This window comes from Podarcis tiliguerta (assembly GCF_965153285.1).
Source record: "Podarcis tiliguerta genome assembly, chromosome: 4".
Taxonomy (NCBI): Eukaryota; Metazoa; Chordata; class Lepidosauria; order Squamata; family Lacertidae; genus Podarcis; species Podarcis tiliguerta.
This window is the reverse complement of record NC_139537.1, coordinates 89,722,244-89,739,922: the sequence shown is the minus strand read 5'-3', so window position 1 is coordinate 89,739,922 and position 17,679 is coordinate 89,722,244. Positions and strand designations below refer to the sequence as shown.

Here is a 17,679-nt window from a genome sequence, read left to right as displayed (position 1 = left end):
GATGACACACTGATTTCATTCTAAAGGACATCACTGAAAGAGCCTCCAGTTAGGATTCTGCAAGAGCCCATCTTAAGAAAGGTAAACAGCTTTTGCTCGGATCTGTAACACTAAAATGCTCAATAGTCTCAGTGAGCGCCTAATATGCTCAGAGCCAGCTTACCTTTGGAAATTTGTCTAATGACCAGTTTAAAGAAAGGTAACCTTCTTACTAAATCTTAAACACCCCTGGTCGTAAAATTAAGTGGATTTTACCGCCGCCTATGCTTTGCCTATATTTTAAAAGGATAATTGCATCTCGCCCACCCATCTTCTTTTTACTGTGTCTATAGAATGCTATGGTTTCAATCCAATACATTACGGTCCATTGGTTTCAGTGGGACTTGCAAATGCATAACAAGGTGCAAGCTTTATGCCTTGGTACGCCAAGAGATTTACAGTCCCTCCCTCACCTTCAAATCAGCCCTGTGAAGGAGATTATGATTAAGCCAGTTTTACAGATGAGAGACAGAAGCTAAGAAACAGTAAATTGCTAACATCACACACAATCTATCTGCCATTTTAATCCAGGCCCCTTAAATCTTTTGCCCGAGGCTTATAATTGTCTGAAATGATTATTATGTGACGAACACCCACTATTTGTACTTTCCGGAAACAACAGAAGGCATTTTTTTGTTTCAACAAGCTTTTCCAGCTAGGAAATATATGGTCTTTGCCTTTGGGTGTTCATTTGCTTTCATGCCTATCTTTGGTTGTTTTTATTTCATGATTGTAAAATGACCCAAGACTTATGTGGAAGGCAATTCATAAATTAATAAAATGTTGTTGTTGTTGTTGTTGTTTCCTTTATATAACCCTGTAACAGGTGTTCTGGGTGGCTGGTTCCCCTTTGTGGAATGCCTTCCCTGGTGAGAGGCATCTGTCTCTTTTATTCTTAACATTCAGGAGAAATTTAAAAACCTGTTTGTATGCTTCTCCCTGTGTACAATTTTCTCTCTACAGATTGACCACTGTTGAACCAGCTAAGCTTCAGCAAGACAGCTTTATCATATACCCTCAAGCCCTGGGACCATACTGGGTGTGTGGACATGCATGCATGAATCCCCTCCAACATTTATCCAATGAAAAGAGGGACACATCCTATTCCAACTCCTCCAACATTTCTCAGGTATAAATAGAGACATCCTATTCCATCCTCTCCCACCTTTCTCTGATAAAAAGAGGGACATCCTATTCCATTTCCCTCCAACCTTTCTCAGATGAAAATAGGGACATCCTACTCCATCCCCTCCAACCTTTCTTGAGTATAAATAGGGACGCCCTATTCAATCCTCTCCAACATTTCTCAGATGAAAACAGGGACATCCTTCAAAAAGGGCAAGTCTGGGATCAAATCAGAAACCGGAATGGCTTCTGTAATTCCAGGACTTTCCCTGTGAAATCAGGACACTTGCAAGCATCTGATGTGTGTAGGTGCCTGATGTTTTTAGAGATTATATTTCATTTATGATTTTCTTGTGCTTTGTTCTCTCTCTCTCTCTCCCCCTGCACCCACCCAATGACATGTTTCATAACTGCTCTTTAGGAACAGAAATTATGTCTCCTTTTGGCCATGCTGCATGATCTAGATTCAAACTGTGGGACCTAATTCACAACTGCAAAATTACCTTAGAACTGTTACACCACTTTGGCCCTGTAGATCTTGAAATGCACCTTCAGAGGCATTGGCCATGTGTCACTGTGGCCCTTGGCTCCGAAAAGGTTAGCCTCCCCACTGTTACTTATTTATCTGTTCATTATATTTATGTAGCACTTTTTCCTCCAATGAACTCAAGGTGTACCACTGCAAAGGTAGGTTAGGATGAAAGGCAGTGACTAACCCCACGGTCCCCCCAGTGAGATTAATGGCTGAGTGAGGATTGAGACCATGGTCTTCTAGGTCATAGCACTGCAAGTGTTTATTTTCTAAGATAAAGGGGAGAAAATCAGTGTGTGCACCAGTCTGATGTGCTTGGTAGCCACCCAATTACTTCAACTGAAAACCAGGGAAATGCATCGTTTATTTAAAAAAAAATAATTCAAAAATAATTTTATAAGTTATATGTCTTTGCTTCTCAATTTGTATTGTGTTATTTTATGCACTGTGACTCGCTGTTATTTTCATTGATTATAGTTTAGAAATTATTTATTGTAATTTTTAAGAGTGAATTTCTGTTTAATTATTATTTGCTGATACAGTGGTACCTTGGTTCTCAAATGCCTTGGTTCTCAAACGCCGAGAACCCAGAAGTAAGTGTTCTGGTTTTTTAACATTTTCTGAAAGCCAAATGGCTGACGCGGCTGTCCGCCATTGTTTCCGGGGCGCCTGCACCCATCAGAAACTGAGCCTTGGTTTTTGAACATTTCAGAAGTCAAACAGACTTCCAGAATGGATTAAGTTTGGCACTTTTATTTTTGCTATTTATTTTGCGTTTTTGTTTTTGAGGCTTTTTCAGTTCATTTGTTTTTGTGACTGTGGGACCCAGGTCAGCTTCAGATTGATTGATTGTGTGACTGCAGAAATGGATAAAAGCCCCCCATCCAAACAATGACTATCATCAGTGCAGGTAAGAAAAAAAAATAATTTTAATTGTTATCATCTACAATACTGTCTTATTTATTTTATTGTAGAGCACATTGATTATTGCTTTCATTTTATTGCAGAAAAATGGAAACCTCTTTCTTTCGGTTAAGGCATAGCACAACCAGAAATACATTTCCAAGCCTGAAGCCAACTTGCACAAACCATCAACTGCAGCCTCCAAGACGTGGGTGGGCCCATAAACCTGTCCCCAACCGATATTTGTAGACACCATGCTCCAGTGAAATCAAATTATTTGACTGCCCAGCGTATCCAATCAGTTGTGTAATGGTCTCTATATACTAAACAGATACCAAAGCATGTCAATAAAGTGGGATCAAATACAACAGGCAAAGCTTTGCTGGCTGTTCTGAACTCACAGTCCTCAAAGTTTTCAATTATAAAAGTCATTGTTTTGTCATCTCTTCCCCACTGCAGCAGCCAGATCTTCCACCGCTCCATCTTTCTCTGTGTGAGTGAGAAAAACTACTTACTGAAACTATTTTGTGCCTTGCAATAAAATGAAGAGAGACAAAGGGATAAAACCACTGGGTTGCCTCGTGAGATATATACACACCGGAATAATTAATTTCTTTACTGTATGTTTTCAAGAGAGTTTCTAGTCATTTAATGTATCTCAATTTTTCCAAATGGTTCGATCAAGATACTCATATAGCTCAGTCAGTAAAGCATGAGACTCAATCTCAGGATCGTGGGTTGGAGCCCCACGTTGGTCAAAGGATTCCCTTTCAACTCTACAATTCTATGAACTGCCAATAGTAAAGGGCATCTACTTATTAGCAGATGTCTGTAGGGTTCCATGGCAGATATGTAGGGATTCTCTTAAGCTAGATAGGTAGATAATTTATTATGGTCAAAGACCAGCTCGCATAACACAATAAAAACAGCATTCATAAAGATAAAATATACAATCAGAGCAGATTGCAGCAATAGCTCATGAGTTAAAATTGAAATACATACATACACCCGTACAACTGAGATTTGGGCTACCATAAAAATAGACCCTGAGGCACCCCCAAAGGGCGACTTCAGCATTTCCCTAGTAAGCTGTTTTATTCTAGAGGATGATCTGTGCCTACAAATCTGGGCGCAGAATCTGGCTACCAGCCAGGTCGTCTTCTGATCTTTGCCTAAGAGGAGAGAATTTAGTTTAGACTTGTCTGAAAGATCGGCGAGCCTCTTTGACTCTTTGACTCAGTGAGCATCATTGACTCTTTCAATGGTGTCTCTACGAATCTCAACATAAAAAGGACATCTAAAAATATATATGTTCGGGGCTTCCTATTTCCCCTAATGGGCAGGCGCAAAGCCTCTGTGCGTACGGGACTCTTCTATAGGAGCCTTCCAGAACCGGTGAGGGCAAGGCCGAGCTTCTAGCAAGAGTGAAAGCCCTTCTTGCATTAAGCTAGAAAATTTGAACATCGCTGGCTCATTTGATTGGGGGGGGGGGGACAACGAAGCAGCATTCACAGAATAGGAATCATCAGCAGTGCATTTGGAAATGGAATTTACTAGAAAAAGAGGTGTCAGAATTCACCATGAACACCTCACTTGTTCTCTTGTAATAGCAATGGCACACACCTGAGAGGTGCCGGAACTGAGTTTCGGTTGAAAAAAAAGCCCTGACTGCAACTATGCTCTTTCTTAGCATAGTTTGTAGCCTAACAACGAGAGGCCATTTGAACAGGTGATCCTCAAGATTCTTAGGCATTAATGATTCTGGAATTAATCAGATGGAGCTATTTATCTAGCAGCTAATTTGATTTTATAGAGGGTACAGCAGAGGGAGACAAGTCAGAAAATAGCTGATTTCAAAAGAAAGAAAGGTTTTTGTGCTGAACCATATAGTACAAGCTGAATGTTGACTTGCCCTAAAAAATACAAATGAAATATTCAAATGACACTTTGATATACTCTATAAAGTGCCTCCCCTGTGACTGCAACACCCTATATGTGTTGTGCGTTTTTCAGGCTTTGTCGCTGAGAACATTCTTTTGTTTACTTTCAGCTACAGTCTCATAAGTAAAAGAAGGTTGATTCCACACAAATAATCAAGCTAGGTTGCAAATATCAGAATATATCCTATATACAGCGCATAACAGAAACTTTGTGCATAATAGTGTATAACTAGAAAACATGAAATTGACCACACACACACACACACACACAAAATGTCCAATCTAAAAATCAATGCAAATTAAGCCACATCCTGGATATGTAAGGAACACCGCATTATCAATGATGAACAGACGCTAAGCCTAATTTCCCAAAAGTATCCTTCCCTTGTTATTGGTCTACAAAAAATATGTAAACCTCACGTCTTAATTGTAAGGTATTTACCACAATTTACAGCTTGAAGAGCCAATGTGTATTCACTTGCCAGAATTTTTGCTACTGTCGCAGACTGATAAATGACCAAAAAATAACATTTTCTCTTTTCCTTTTTTGGATTTGATCTGTTATTTTATTTATGATTTTCAGTTTTATACATTTCAATAATTTTATAATCATTCTAAAATTTCAAAACTTGACTTCCTTCCTCCTCTTTCTGTGGTTTCTTAAATTTATTTTTAATATCTTCTGCATATTCAAATTAACTTAATTTGCTCATTTATTCATCTACTTTAAATATGTACTCTTATAAAACTGCAGGTTATTACAATAATCCTGCCGATGTTCTTATCTGATGACAATCTATTTGTAAATATTCAATAAACCATTTCCATTCATTTATAGAAAATTTGCTATCTTGATCAAGATATCAGCTAACATTTTCTGTTGTCCACCAAGGAAAGACTCACACTAGCAAATACTGAACCACCTCCAGACATCTCTGGATTAGTGTTAGTGTTAGGCAGTCAATGGAAGGTGTGAAAAAAGGGCATGAATGTGTTTTCTACTCAGGTCTGCTTATGCTGAATGATGTTGCACTTTATGTCTGCTATTTAGAGCAGACCAAGATCAATGAAAATGCAACATCATGAAAAAGTGTGTGGCAAAAATAGATGTTGAGGAAAAAATGACAAAGAATAGAAGCTGAGTGCTATAACAGAGATAAAGGATGTATAAGGAATCCCACACTTATTTTTGTCTGCTTCTCTTTGAAATAAAAGATCTTGGTCTGGAGAATAAAGGTCACAATTAAGATTTAAGGCAGAGTTAAAATCTCAGCATTTTCTTCACTGGGCAAGCAATTAACACCTCCCGTTTCAGCTACCTAAAGGGCAGTAGAAGACTCTTACTTGTTTTCATCTTAGGGAAAAAAGTCAACACCCAGACAACCATAGGACATTAATTTCATCCTGTTTCTGGAATGGGGGGAAATGTAGAAAACCATTTAATTTAGGCATGGTTTAACTCTCCAGAGTGCTAAATGACTCTGTTTTGTCTAACATAATGCAATCACCAGTAGCAACGAATAAATTAATGGATATATAGGGGTTAGCACTATTTGCAAGCAATTCCCAGCCATTTAGATGAATGCAACAAATCTACAAACATACGACAGTTAAGTCACAATACAGAAAATAGGAATTTGTTTACTAAAAAATATGGTTGCCACTAGAAATTGGTCAACTAGCTGTATTTCTTTTTAAATTGACAACACAGCAATACCAGCTTTATTAATGAGCACTAAATTTATGAATGAGCTTCATGTTTTTAGCTATGGCTGTAATTTGCGATGCCTGAAAAACTTTCCCTTAGGTCTCTTGCAGAATTCATTACGTTCATAAGAACATACAAAAAGCCATAGTGACCAAATAGGTGCTTACAGCAGGAGTGGATGAGGGCAAATCTCCTCCTGCTGTTACCCAGAGACTGATATTTTGATGCCTCTGATCCTACATTTAGTATGTTACCAACATTTTCTCACTTTCAGTAATTTCAGCAACAGTGCAATATGTGAGGAGAGCGCCACTCAGTGCTGCAATGAGAGCCCAGGCTCTGGTCATGGTCCGCATTCTGTGTACATTTGGACCCATATGCTCATGGAGCTATGGGCTTTTGCAACTATCATGAATATGAATATACAGTCATTTATGCAATATTTCACAGTAAAGGAAACATTGGTGCAGCTATGGTAGCATGGCCCAGATCAAGTGAGACACCTGTCAGGGTCTGGGCAGAGGAGGAATGGTGGAGACCGCCTCCCCAGCCTGACCCTTCCAGAGAAGGAGGAGACCGTTCAGAATTACAACAGGGGTTTGAGGGAGGTCACAGCTCAGAGGCAGATGAGCTGGGAAAGTTGGGAAATAATGGGAGAGGAGGAGGAGGAAGAGGAAGCACCAAGGGGGCGACAGCTGATGGACACAGTGTCTTTAGAAGGCATTCCAAACCCCACCTCTCCCAGAACCCGGCGAGCCTTGAAAGTAGGAGAGCAAAGACCTCAAAAGCAGAGGGCACGTAGGTAGCAGCACCCATAGATATGACGAATGAGGAAATGGGAGACATGGGGGTGGAGATTCACTTGGGACAACACCCATTATCCACGAGGCTGGATACTTGAGCCTGTCTCTGTAAATATTGAAGAAAAAGCAGACGGTAAGAAACATTTCCTTGTCTTTGTATGTTCCTGGACAACTGGCCATGGGAGATGCTGAAGCCACCCAACAGAACCACAGGAAGCACTAGGAGTCCACGAAACAAATACGCCACAGCTGAGAGCAAGTTGCATGCAAATGACTACGTGCACAGATACAAAAAGAGAGACTGAAATAATCAGGCAATGCATCCTGCAAAGGTGGATGACCAGTTATTGTCCTCCCGCCCCGCCCTGCCAGAGAGTTATCAATGCGAGGGATTACTGAACCCCCCAGAGAATTTTCTGGCAGTTGACAAACCGAAGGAATATAATAAATGCATCCAATGTGCTGAATGGTTGCACCATTTCAGTTAGTTGAATATGAGTCCCATTGAAACCAAGCTAGTCATGATTTCAATGGGAACAGTGCAATCTTTTTGGGGGAGTGCTTTTCAAAAATATTTTTTGGTGCAAATGCATGCCACTCAGAATCAGAGTTTCTGGGAAAACCCCTTGTTCTTGCCTGTCTTGTATCTCTCCTCAAATTTCACTTTGGCCTTTCACCAGGCTTTACGTCTAAAGACACTCTTGTTGACAACAGTCTGGTCAAGGGGGATATCAACAGAGTACCTGGTAGGTATTCATGTCATTGTAATTGGAGACCTTCACAGAGGACTTGGAATGTTGGGCAATCTTCTTCTTGTCCATGCTGGCCGTCACCCACTGCATGGGTAACCATCGAAGCCAGCCACCAGAGCGTGGCTGTAGGGGTGGTCAGAGGTGCCATCATCAATATTCTTAACAATAACAACTATGCGTACAGAGTAACGCCCAGCAAGGACAAGGACAATTTTCCTTGGTTTCATAAACTTGCCCATCTTGAAGCTGCAGCGGTGATGGCACCCACACCAAAAGAGGAAAAAGAGCTCGCTCAGAATCTTGTACATGTCCACTCAAAAATAAATCCCATTGAGCTTGATGAGACTTACTCCAAAGTAAACGTCTCTGGGCCTGCAGCCTACATGCAATTTACACAGCATTTTTAAAACAGTGCTATTTTTCTAGAAAAAGAAAAATGTTCACCATGAACACCTCACTTGTTCTCTTATAATGGCAATGGTGTCTGGAACTGAATTCTGGTGAGTTCCGGAATAAAAAAAAGCCCTGATTGTAACCATGTCTACTGAGAAATACGCCCTGCTGAGTCTAATGGGGTTTACTTTCAGGTAAGTGGGTTAGGACTCCAGCCATAGTCTAAAATCAAACCAATTTTTTTTAAAAAAAGCTTCATTGCCCACCCCCTATTTTATGAGATGTATTGTCTATGCTGTCCTCTCTTAGTGTTCTTGAAGCCTTTGAGAACTCAAGGCAATGAAAAGAGAAAGAGCTCCTTCCTGCTTAAATCAGTCTTGAGCTTGACATGAATGAAACAGTTCATTTGAGTACCATTTTAGCCAACGAGCTTGAGGAAGAAAATAGAACATGATACAGTCCTTACAGTTCAAGAGCCCCTGTGGCTCCAGGGTATCAACAGACTTTGACCAAAGGATGCTACTGTTATTATGGGACCATTGAAGTCAAGCCTTTGAAGGCCCATGAAATATTAGATAGAATTATAGACATGAAAATACAGACAGTAAGTACCAGTTTCACTTGCTTTTCTTTCGTGTTCAGTAAGCAGTAGCACTTTGAGGTATATTTTCAAGGGCCTCGATACAGTCCTTTCTTGCCACAATGCAACCACCTTAGACCTTTCTGCCTTTGGGCAAAAGTAGACACAAAGTCTGCTGCATAAATCAAATTAATGTGTGTGGTTCTTTGTTTTTTATTATTACTATGTAAATAGCCACCAGGGGCAAGCAGCATCAGGACTGGGCCAAGGAAGGGTAATATTTTAACAACAACAAAGCCTTGAGCTGCCATTTGCATTTTAAAAAACAACACCACAAAAAACATGCATGTTAATAGGATTCGCAAAATTAATGTCACATCTAGTTTGGATCTCGCTTGCCTTTGTGCCAATGTGCTCATGATTGATAGGAAAGGAGGAGCAAAGAGAAAGATGTGGCCTGGAGCAATGTTGATGTGCCACAGACAGGATGTGAGCAGCATGCTGGAGGGACTAATTGTGTTCGTCCTCTGATGGCAAAAAATTGTGGTGCGCTTCTGTTTACCAATGTGACACGGCAGCATAGTTCAACACGGTCTCCATGGTTCTTCCAGTCCCCATGCTGCAGATTTTCACATGGACTTGTTATTTTCAAAATTTGCAAGCTGAGGAGGTCAGCTGAACTTGAGTTTGAGGAAAAAAACCAAGTTAAATTGAAATTGACAGATTTGTCCATCCTTATTCAAATTGAAGCAAAGTAGAGGACAGAACAAGATCTTAGAATCATTGTAGAGCTGGAAGGAACCCTGTGGGTCATCAAGGCCAAAGCCCTGTAATGCAGGAGTAAGCAGATGTCCCATATGGGGATCAAGCCTGTGACCTTGGCATGATTGGCACCATGCTCTAACCAACTGAGCTTATCCAACTGAGATAATTGGCTAAATTGATCTACAGGAGATAGAGGAAAGGTGGGCCATAGAGAGGGCCATGCTCAAGTCACGCAAAGCCTCAAAAGGTGAAAAAGTCAGAAGAAAATGAAGCAGCATCTCCAAGTGGCTAAAGTTTTCCTACTAAACATGCAGAGGGGGAATGGGATCATAAAAGCCTGAACATAAGAGATATAAGGGAACATAAGAAGATTCATTATACTGCTTAAGAGTATAAGAGCCAGTGTGGTGTAGTGGTTAAGAGCGGTGGACTCGTAATCTGGTGAACCGGGTTTGCTTCCCCGCTCCTCCACATGCAGCTGCCGGGTGACCTTGGGCTAGTCACACTTCTCTGAAGTCTCTCAGCCCCACTCACCTCACAGAGTGTTTGTTGTGGGGGAGGAAGGGAAAAGGAGATTGTTAGCCGCTTTGAGACTCCTTAGAGCAGTGATAAAGCAGGATATCAAATCCAAACTCCTCTTCTTCTTCTTCTTAAGACCAGTGGCCCATCTAATTCAGTATTGTCTAGTTAAGACAGGCCACAGCTTTCCAGGATTTCAGAAGAAGAAGAAGAAGAAGAAGAAGAAGAAGAAGAAGAAGAGGAGGAGGAGTTTGGATTTGATATCCCGCCTTTCACTCCCTTTAAGGAGTCTCAAAGCGGCTAACATTCTCCTTTCCCTTCCTCCCCCACAACAAACACTCTGTGAGGTGAGTGGGGCTGAGAGACTTCAAAGAAGTGTGACTGGCCCAAGGTCACCCAGCAGCTGCATGTGGAGGAGCGGAGACGCGAACCCAGTTCCCCAGATTACGGGTCCACCGCTCTTAACCACTACACCACACTGGCTCTTCAGACAGAAATTCTCTCCCAAACCTGCCTGGAGATGCTGTGGATTGACCCTGAGACATTCTGCATACAACGCAGAGACTCTCCTACTGAGTCATGTCCCTTTCCCAAGAAATAGAGGGGAGAAACCACCCAAGGCAGCCTTGTGTGGTGTTTTGGCTTTTTAAAATGCAGAACATTGTCCCTGCTCCCCACTTTCCCCATTCCTCACAACAAAAAGTTTAACAAGGGTGACCTTCAGACTGTCAACGTTTTGCGGGAGGGATTCGGTTGCAAACTGGAAATGCAGGCTTCACGACTAAAGTGATTAACCTGCTCTGGTGCAACGACAAAACAGAGTTCTTGTATCTAGGAAAGGAACGGGGGAAGTGAGCTAAAAAGCGTGGGATAAATGACTGATTTGGGAAGATGCGCCACGTCCATGCAAGCAAATCAGGATTAATGTTCACTGTCATGTAACCTCCATGCAAATGAACTGGAAAGAATGCTCAGTAAAGGGCAGGCATTGTATAACCCCTTTTATAACTCCCACATAAGCTTTGCACAAGCGAAACCATGATGGATGCTCAAGAAACAGTTTGTCAGGAGGAGCCCAAGAGAACCAGAACATTACTGGTTACCTGTGCTTTTTTTCTGGGGGGATGCAGGGGTACGAATATCCCTAAACATTTTGTGAATCTAACTAATTTTTAAAGTTTATTTTCTCTAGCATGGTGAATCATCAGTTCTGTTGCTACCCCTGATGGCAGCCTCATTTCCTGTCACAGTGTTTCCTGAGTCTCAGACGGAAGCGAGCATTTAATAGGAGTACCCCTAAACATTTTTTTTAAAGAAAAAAAGCACTGCTGGTAACTGTGAGCTGCTCTGTGTTCATATTAGCCTTGCTGGTAAACAAGTATTGTGTGAGAATCATAGACTTCTAGGTAAAGGTAAAGGGACCCCTGACCATTAGCTCCAGCCGTGACCGACTCTGGGGTTGCGGTGCTCACCTCGCTTTATTGGCCGAGGGAGCCGGCATACAGCTGCCGGGTCATGTGGCCAGCATGACTAAGCTGCTTCTGGCGAACCAGAGTAGCGCATGGAAACGCCGTTTATCTTCCCGCCAGAGTGGTACCTATTTATCTACTTGCACTTTGACGTGCTTTCGAACTGCTAGGTTGGCAGGAGCAGGGACTGAGCAACGGGAGCTCACCCTGTCATGGGGACTCGAACCGCTGACCTTCTGATCGGCAAGTCCTAGGCTCTGTGATTTAGACCATAGCGCCACCCGCTAATTTTTTTGTGATAAGACCAGTAACCTACAACTTTGTTTATCTCCCTCTGTAGATCGCACACCCTTGTTATCAAATAGCATGGATGAAAAAGGCAAAAATATATTACATTGAAAATCAATGACATTGAGCTCGACAAGCAATATCCACGAGTGAATGAACCCTCATAAGCACCGCAAGAGATGGCCATGCATGAATCAACCTGTTTTTCTCCTCTTTATTACTCCTGGAGCTTGAACAATGAGTTTACCATTTCCCTTGTACTTCAAGATTAGTTAATAACAAATTTAAAGAGCGAAAAAGGGAGACAAATACTTTTAATTTGCTACTTCATTTTGTCTGAGCAAACATGCATTTTCTTCTATTTGTTGATCGTTGTTGCCAGGTAGCAAATTAACAAGAAAAGGTTTGTTTCTCTACTTTTTTGGTTCCTGTTTAAGGAATTGTGGGGGGAGAATTAAGCCTAAAACCACTTAGAGAGATGAAAAGGAAAAAACTAAAATTCAACACTGAAGTCCAACTGATTTTCATGGGGATGGGTGGAAAGTGAAGTGAAGCAAACACTCAGCTTTTCTGTTGAGGGTAATGGGACTAAAACACAGCAAATGTTTACTCAGAAGTAAATTCCATCAAATTCTATGAGGTTTCCTCCCAAGTAACTGTGGGAAAAAATGCAGCAATGCTTAACTTGTGACTCAGACTCCAAAAATACTGTGAAATTCCTAATGGGTCTACATATTTGGGCTCTTACATATTATTTTGAGAACGTAAGTGATCTTCTGAATCAACCCAGAAGACAATAAAGTCCAACATTCCCTCCAGTGCCTGACCAGAGCTCATAAGCAGATGAGATAGTCAAAGGCATGCTGGAACCAACATCTAGCCATCATGACTAGCAGCCTTTGATGGCTTTATAATCCATTAAATAATCTAATCCCTTTTAAAAGTAATCTGAAAGAGGCAGATTTGTTCAGATCCTTTGGCATGCAATGACAACCACTGCTACGCATTCTGTCTTGGGTTATCCTTGAAGGTGGTTTGGAAACTGTAGTTGATATGAAGTGCCACAGTTCATCTCCCGGCAGGACTTAGAAGTCAGGTGTATATTCAACCAGTTTTGTGGCAATTTGTACTGACTGCCAATGTCCTTTAGGGTCCCATTTCAGATACTGTTATTAGCTTATAAAAGCTCTTTAACAGCCTGGAACCTGCATAGCTTAAAAAGTTCTTCTTCCCCTATGAACTCACCCATCCATTAAGGTCAAGGGAGAAACCCTATTAAAGGTAATGGAGGAATAAGGAAAGTATCAGATAGACTGAGCATTCATTGTGATCGCCATAAAATTGAAGTGCACAGATGACCACCTCTGCTACCTTTCTGGAAGTATTTTACAGTAAACACTGTTGCAAGCCATTCACAAATTAAGTTGATTACCACTAATCTTGTTTGTAGTTTTGGCCGCCTGGCTATGTGCGCAATCTTTTGCCACTGTCATCATCAGTTTTCATTGTGGAGTTTAATTGGGTTCAATGTTCAGTGTTGTAAACTACTCAAATCATTTGGAAGGGCAGAATAGAAATTAAGTCTAGGATCAAAAGAGCTGTTGTGTTTCTGCCCAGTAGGATTTCTGCCTTGCTTTCTTTCAGTGGGAAGGCTTTTAGCGTCATTATATATTTATCTATTGCATTTAGAACCTCCCTTCCTTCAAGGAGCTCAAGAAGGAATGCCAAAAATTCCATTCCACGCAGAAACAAAAGCAGAAATTTGCATATTAGTTTGTGCTCAGGAATGGAAATTAGGTAATACAATTGGTATTCTCTATTTGTTTTTCCCTTCCTCAGTCTACAAATGATACATAACATTATTCTGAACTTTCCTTTGCATTGAAATGAATGCTGTGGAATTATGCTATGACAACATGATGATTTGATTGTGTTATATTCAGCTACAGCAAACCATGAGATGGATAGTTTTGAGTGGAAGCCAAACTGCAGCAAAATGAAAACAGTGTTGACCAAGACAAATGTGGGTCAGAACAGGCCTTTCTAACTTCATACACCCCTACCTCTAGGTGACATGCCTGGCATCTCAGAATCAGCCTGTCAAGAAGGATAGTCCGACAGAGAGTAAATTGCCCAAAACCACGGAATGCAAATACATACAGTAAAAAATAGATGTGTTTTCAATGACTGTGGTTGCATGAGAAGTGATGAGGTGCTGGCATAGACAGTGGTGGAGCAAGCCAATTGGGCACCTGGGGATGCCTCAGGGGCAGAGCCAGCTGCCCACAGGGCAGTGCCAGCCAGGGCAGGATGCTCCGCAGGGCATCTGAGGAGTCTGCCTGCCTTCTCCCATCCAGTCACCCTATGGCTGAGGGGGAGGCAGCGGGCGGACCGTTTGGGCAGTGCAGAGCCTGCATACATGAAAGTCACCATGTCTCTCCCAGGAGAGACGTGTGGCTCGGGCACGCTGCAGGCCCTGTGATGAGTGATGCCCGGCATTTTGTCACCCCCCTCAGTGGTGACACCTGGGGCAGACCACCCCCACTACACCCCCTTGCTCCGCTGCTGATGGTAGAAGATGGTTGGGTAGAGAAGTAGCAACTAAGATAATGTATGCATTCCCTGTATTGCCTATAAGGTGTGGGCCGTAATGTTCTGCAGGCTCTTTCGCACACTATGTGGCAATGCATTACTGAATAAAGACTGACTAATTGAGAATTTGGTGTGAGCCTCCATACCTAACCCCCCAGGGGGAATTTCCCCCACAAGAACCACTGAAAGTCTTGCATTAACTTTAGTTTGTTGTTTTCTGTGCATATGACTTAAGGAGCCATCTAAACCCAAGATCTGCCGGGATGGAGGGAGTTTGGTACAGGTGGATCTCTGGTTAAGATCTCTGGGCTCAGCTAGTTGAAGTCCTTCGTTCCAGCTCAGCTGGATATCTGCCTAAGTCCCTCATCCCAAGTTCAGCTTTCCTCACTGAAGCTGCCTCAGCTGAGACTAAGGAAAGTCATGAAAAAGGGGCATTTCAGAGGAGTGATGGGGTAGAGCGGGGTGGACAACTTCCTTCTCTTCCTCCCTCTGCGCAACTGTGACCTAGAAAACCAGCAGAACTTACATGGGCAAAAACCAGCAGAACTTACATGGGCTATTTTCCCTCACTCAGGCTGGCTCAGCCAGCAGCAGCCTCACTCCTGAGTGGCATCTAAAACAGAGGTAAGTTACCTCACCATGAATTTCATGGACTTCCTATACTAGGATTGCACTGCCCATCAGATGTAACTCTAGATGCGTGCTTAAAAAATAAATAAATGATGCATTTATTTTTTATTTAACTAATTTTTGTGGAACTTGTTTGTATTTGTATTGCATCTGCATTGCAAATGTATTTCACAAAGAATAAATGGTACTGGGGAAAGAAGGTGGCAGTTGGCTGCTTATTCTGTTAGTTGATTCTTTGACTGAGAATGTAAGAGTGCGGTACCTTCAGGCAGATACTGTCTGGAGGAGTTTATAAGGACAGGCAAGCTATGGATTTATAATTTATGCACTGCTATGAAGGAGTTTTGAAAACAAAAAGGACTAAACCCTCTCTCGGGAGAGAAACACATTGTGTTCATATATAGATTCTCTCTCTCTCTCTCTCTCTCTCTCTCTCTCTCTCTCACACACACACACACACACACACACACACTGTTCAACTGTTGCCAATCTGATAAGTAAAAATTTACATTCAAGTCTTGTGCAAGGAGTCTATTTTTTCACAAATAGCTAACAGAACTCCCTTCCAGCTAAGATCAAACTAACCCCCTCCCTGTTGAAGATCTGGTGCCTAGTGAAGTCATTTTTATTTCAGCTATTTTTGATATTATATTTAGTTTTTAACTGATTTGTCCTCTATTGTATTTGTTCAGCTCTCTGTCACCGCTTAGAGACAACTGTAATAAAGCAGTATATAAATCACCAAACTACATATTGCACTTTATATGAAATATTCACCAAATGACCATGAAAAAAAATCAAGAAACTTTAAGCACAATAAAATTAGCAAAATGTAGATAGCATCAACAGAATGTAAAAGCAAGCAAACACCACAGAATAAAATGTCTGGGTAGGTTAGCCAAGTTTTGAGCAGTCATTGAAAATAGCACAATGAAAGTACCGGCCTGATATTAATAGGCAGGGAATCCAGAGCATGGAAAAGATTGATTCCTTGCAAGTGCAGAATGAACATTATATGGCATTTGTAAATGTGCGAGTTCTGCAGATTGAAGCAATTGAGTGGGCACGTATGGGGCAAGTCAACATGTCCCAAGCTTTATATACGAACGGTATCACCTTGAGTTTGGTCCAATAGCAGGATCATTATAAATTCCAATTACATTCTTGTAAGGATCTGCTGCTACTTACACATTAACACTTTCTAATATATATTAATTTCCCATTGAACGATCGAGCCAAGCAAGAGAAGGTATTACTTGCCACTTTGGCAGAGACGATCAATGCAGCCATTAACACAAGAGCATTACCTAGGCTCTTTCTGATAACAAGAACAAGTCGCATTTTATGAAGGGAGTATATTAATGTTGTCTTCATAGTCATTATCAGTTAATTCCTTGCAGAGTTCATATTGTGGATGTTTCACAAGCTTTCAACAGTCTGTTCTCTATGTGGTGTATAAGCTCTAGAGACTCCAGAGCTGCTTCTACTTTATAGCCCCCTCAGTTTGGTACTAATGATATCTATCCATCTTGTCTTCCGTCTCCCTAATCTCCTCTCACCTTCTGCTTCCTAGTGAAACAGCCTCCTTAGTAATTTCCTGACATTCCCCTTTCGAAACAGTTTGGTCCTTAGAGTATTGTTACAACTAAAAGCTGCATTGAAAGCAAGTAGCACTCCAATGGCATAGGGTAACATTTTGTAGATTAGACCCTTTCTTCTTTAGATATTCTCCTCTCCAGGCCCCAAAGTACTTTTTGTTCTGAATTTCACTGCTCCTTCCCCTCCTTGCTTCTTCTTATACACAAATACTCATTCCGTGTTATCTGCCATGTCAGAGTCACGCAAACAGATTTAATCATGGCCTGCAAAACCCGGTTCTGCTCAGACAAGTCAAAAGCAGCTCACTGGCCTCATTTAATTTTCTTACATATATATCTCATTTTTCTTCAAAGAACAAAATAATTATATCTATAGAAGTCCCCAAACAAGAGTCAAATGTAGGTCATCTTCAAGACCTGGCCCATAGTGCTTTGAACTACGTACACACCATTTCTGTAGGTCATCAACTAAGGTGAATGAGGCTGGTTGACTCCATTAGTCAGGATAAAATCTGGACATTATGGAGCCTAAACAGCTTCAGTCACCTTAGTTGATGACCTACATTATGAAATAGAGTGTGTATGTGATCCTGTCACTACTGGTACATTTCTCAGCAGGCTTTAATACCATCAATTAATATAATCTTTTGGATTGCCTAACTGGGATGGGGCTTGGAGAGAACACTTTATGGAGGTCAGGTCTTACTTGGAGGATTCCAGAAGGTGTGCCATGGCCCTTCCCCAAGACAACCCCCAACTTTACTTGAGAAGGGGGAGGCAGCAAGGCTTCCCAAAGGTGTACAGAGTGCCATCTTTTTTCACCATACTGTTAGTCTCAGGATCTCTAGTCCTTCAGTGGGAGAGCATCTACTCTTGTTGGGGTTCCTGAGACTAGTAGGAAAAGAGCAATAGGGGAAAATAGTGCTTTGCGCTTCAGTAGTAGCGCCATATCACTGCCATGTCCTCCTCCAAGGGTTTTTTAAGTTAGGAAAGGGAGTCGAGGAAGACATTGAGGCTTTCTTGCATGTCCCTAACTGAACACT

At 41.6% G+C, this 17,679-nt stretch overlaps 1 protein-coding gene and 1 pseudogene across 3 annotated transcripts in view; both read right to left on the bottom strand.

Moving 5' to 3' along the window:
- GPC6 (glypican 6) overlaps nucleotides 1-17,679 on the bottom strand; it is a 766,899-nt gene that overhangs the window by 605,221 nt on the left and 143,999 nt on the right. The gene's annotated exons all lie outside the window — the stretch shown is intronic.
- On the bottom strand, nucleotides 7,611-8,089 carry LOC310676948 (large ribosomal subunit protein eL27-like; annotated as a pseudogene). The gene has a single exon. The product of its transcript is annotated as a large ribosomal subunit protein eL27-like (transcript).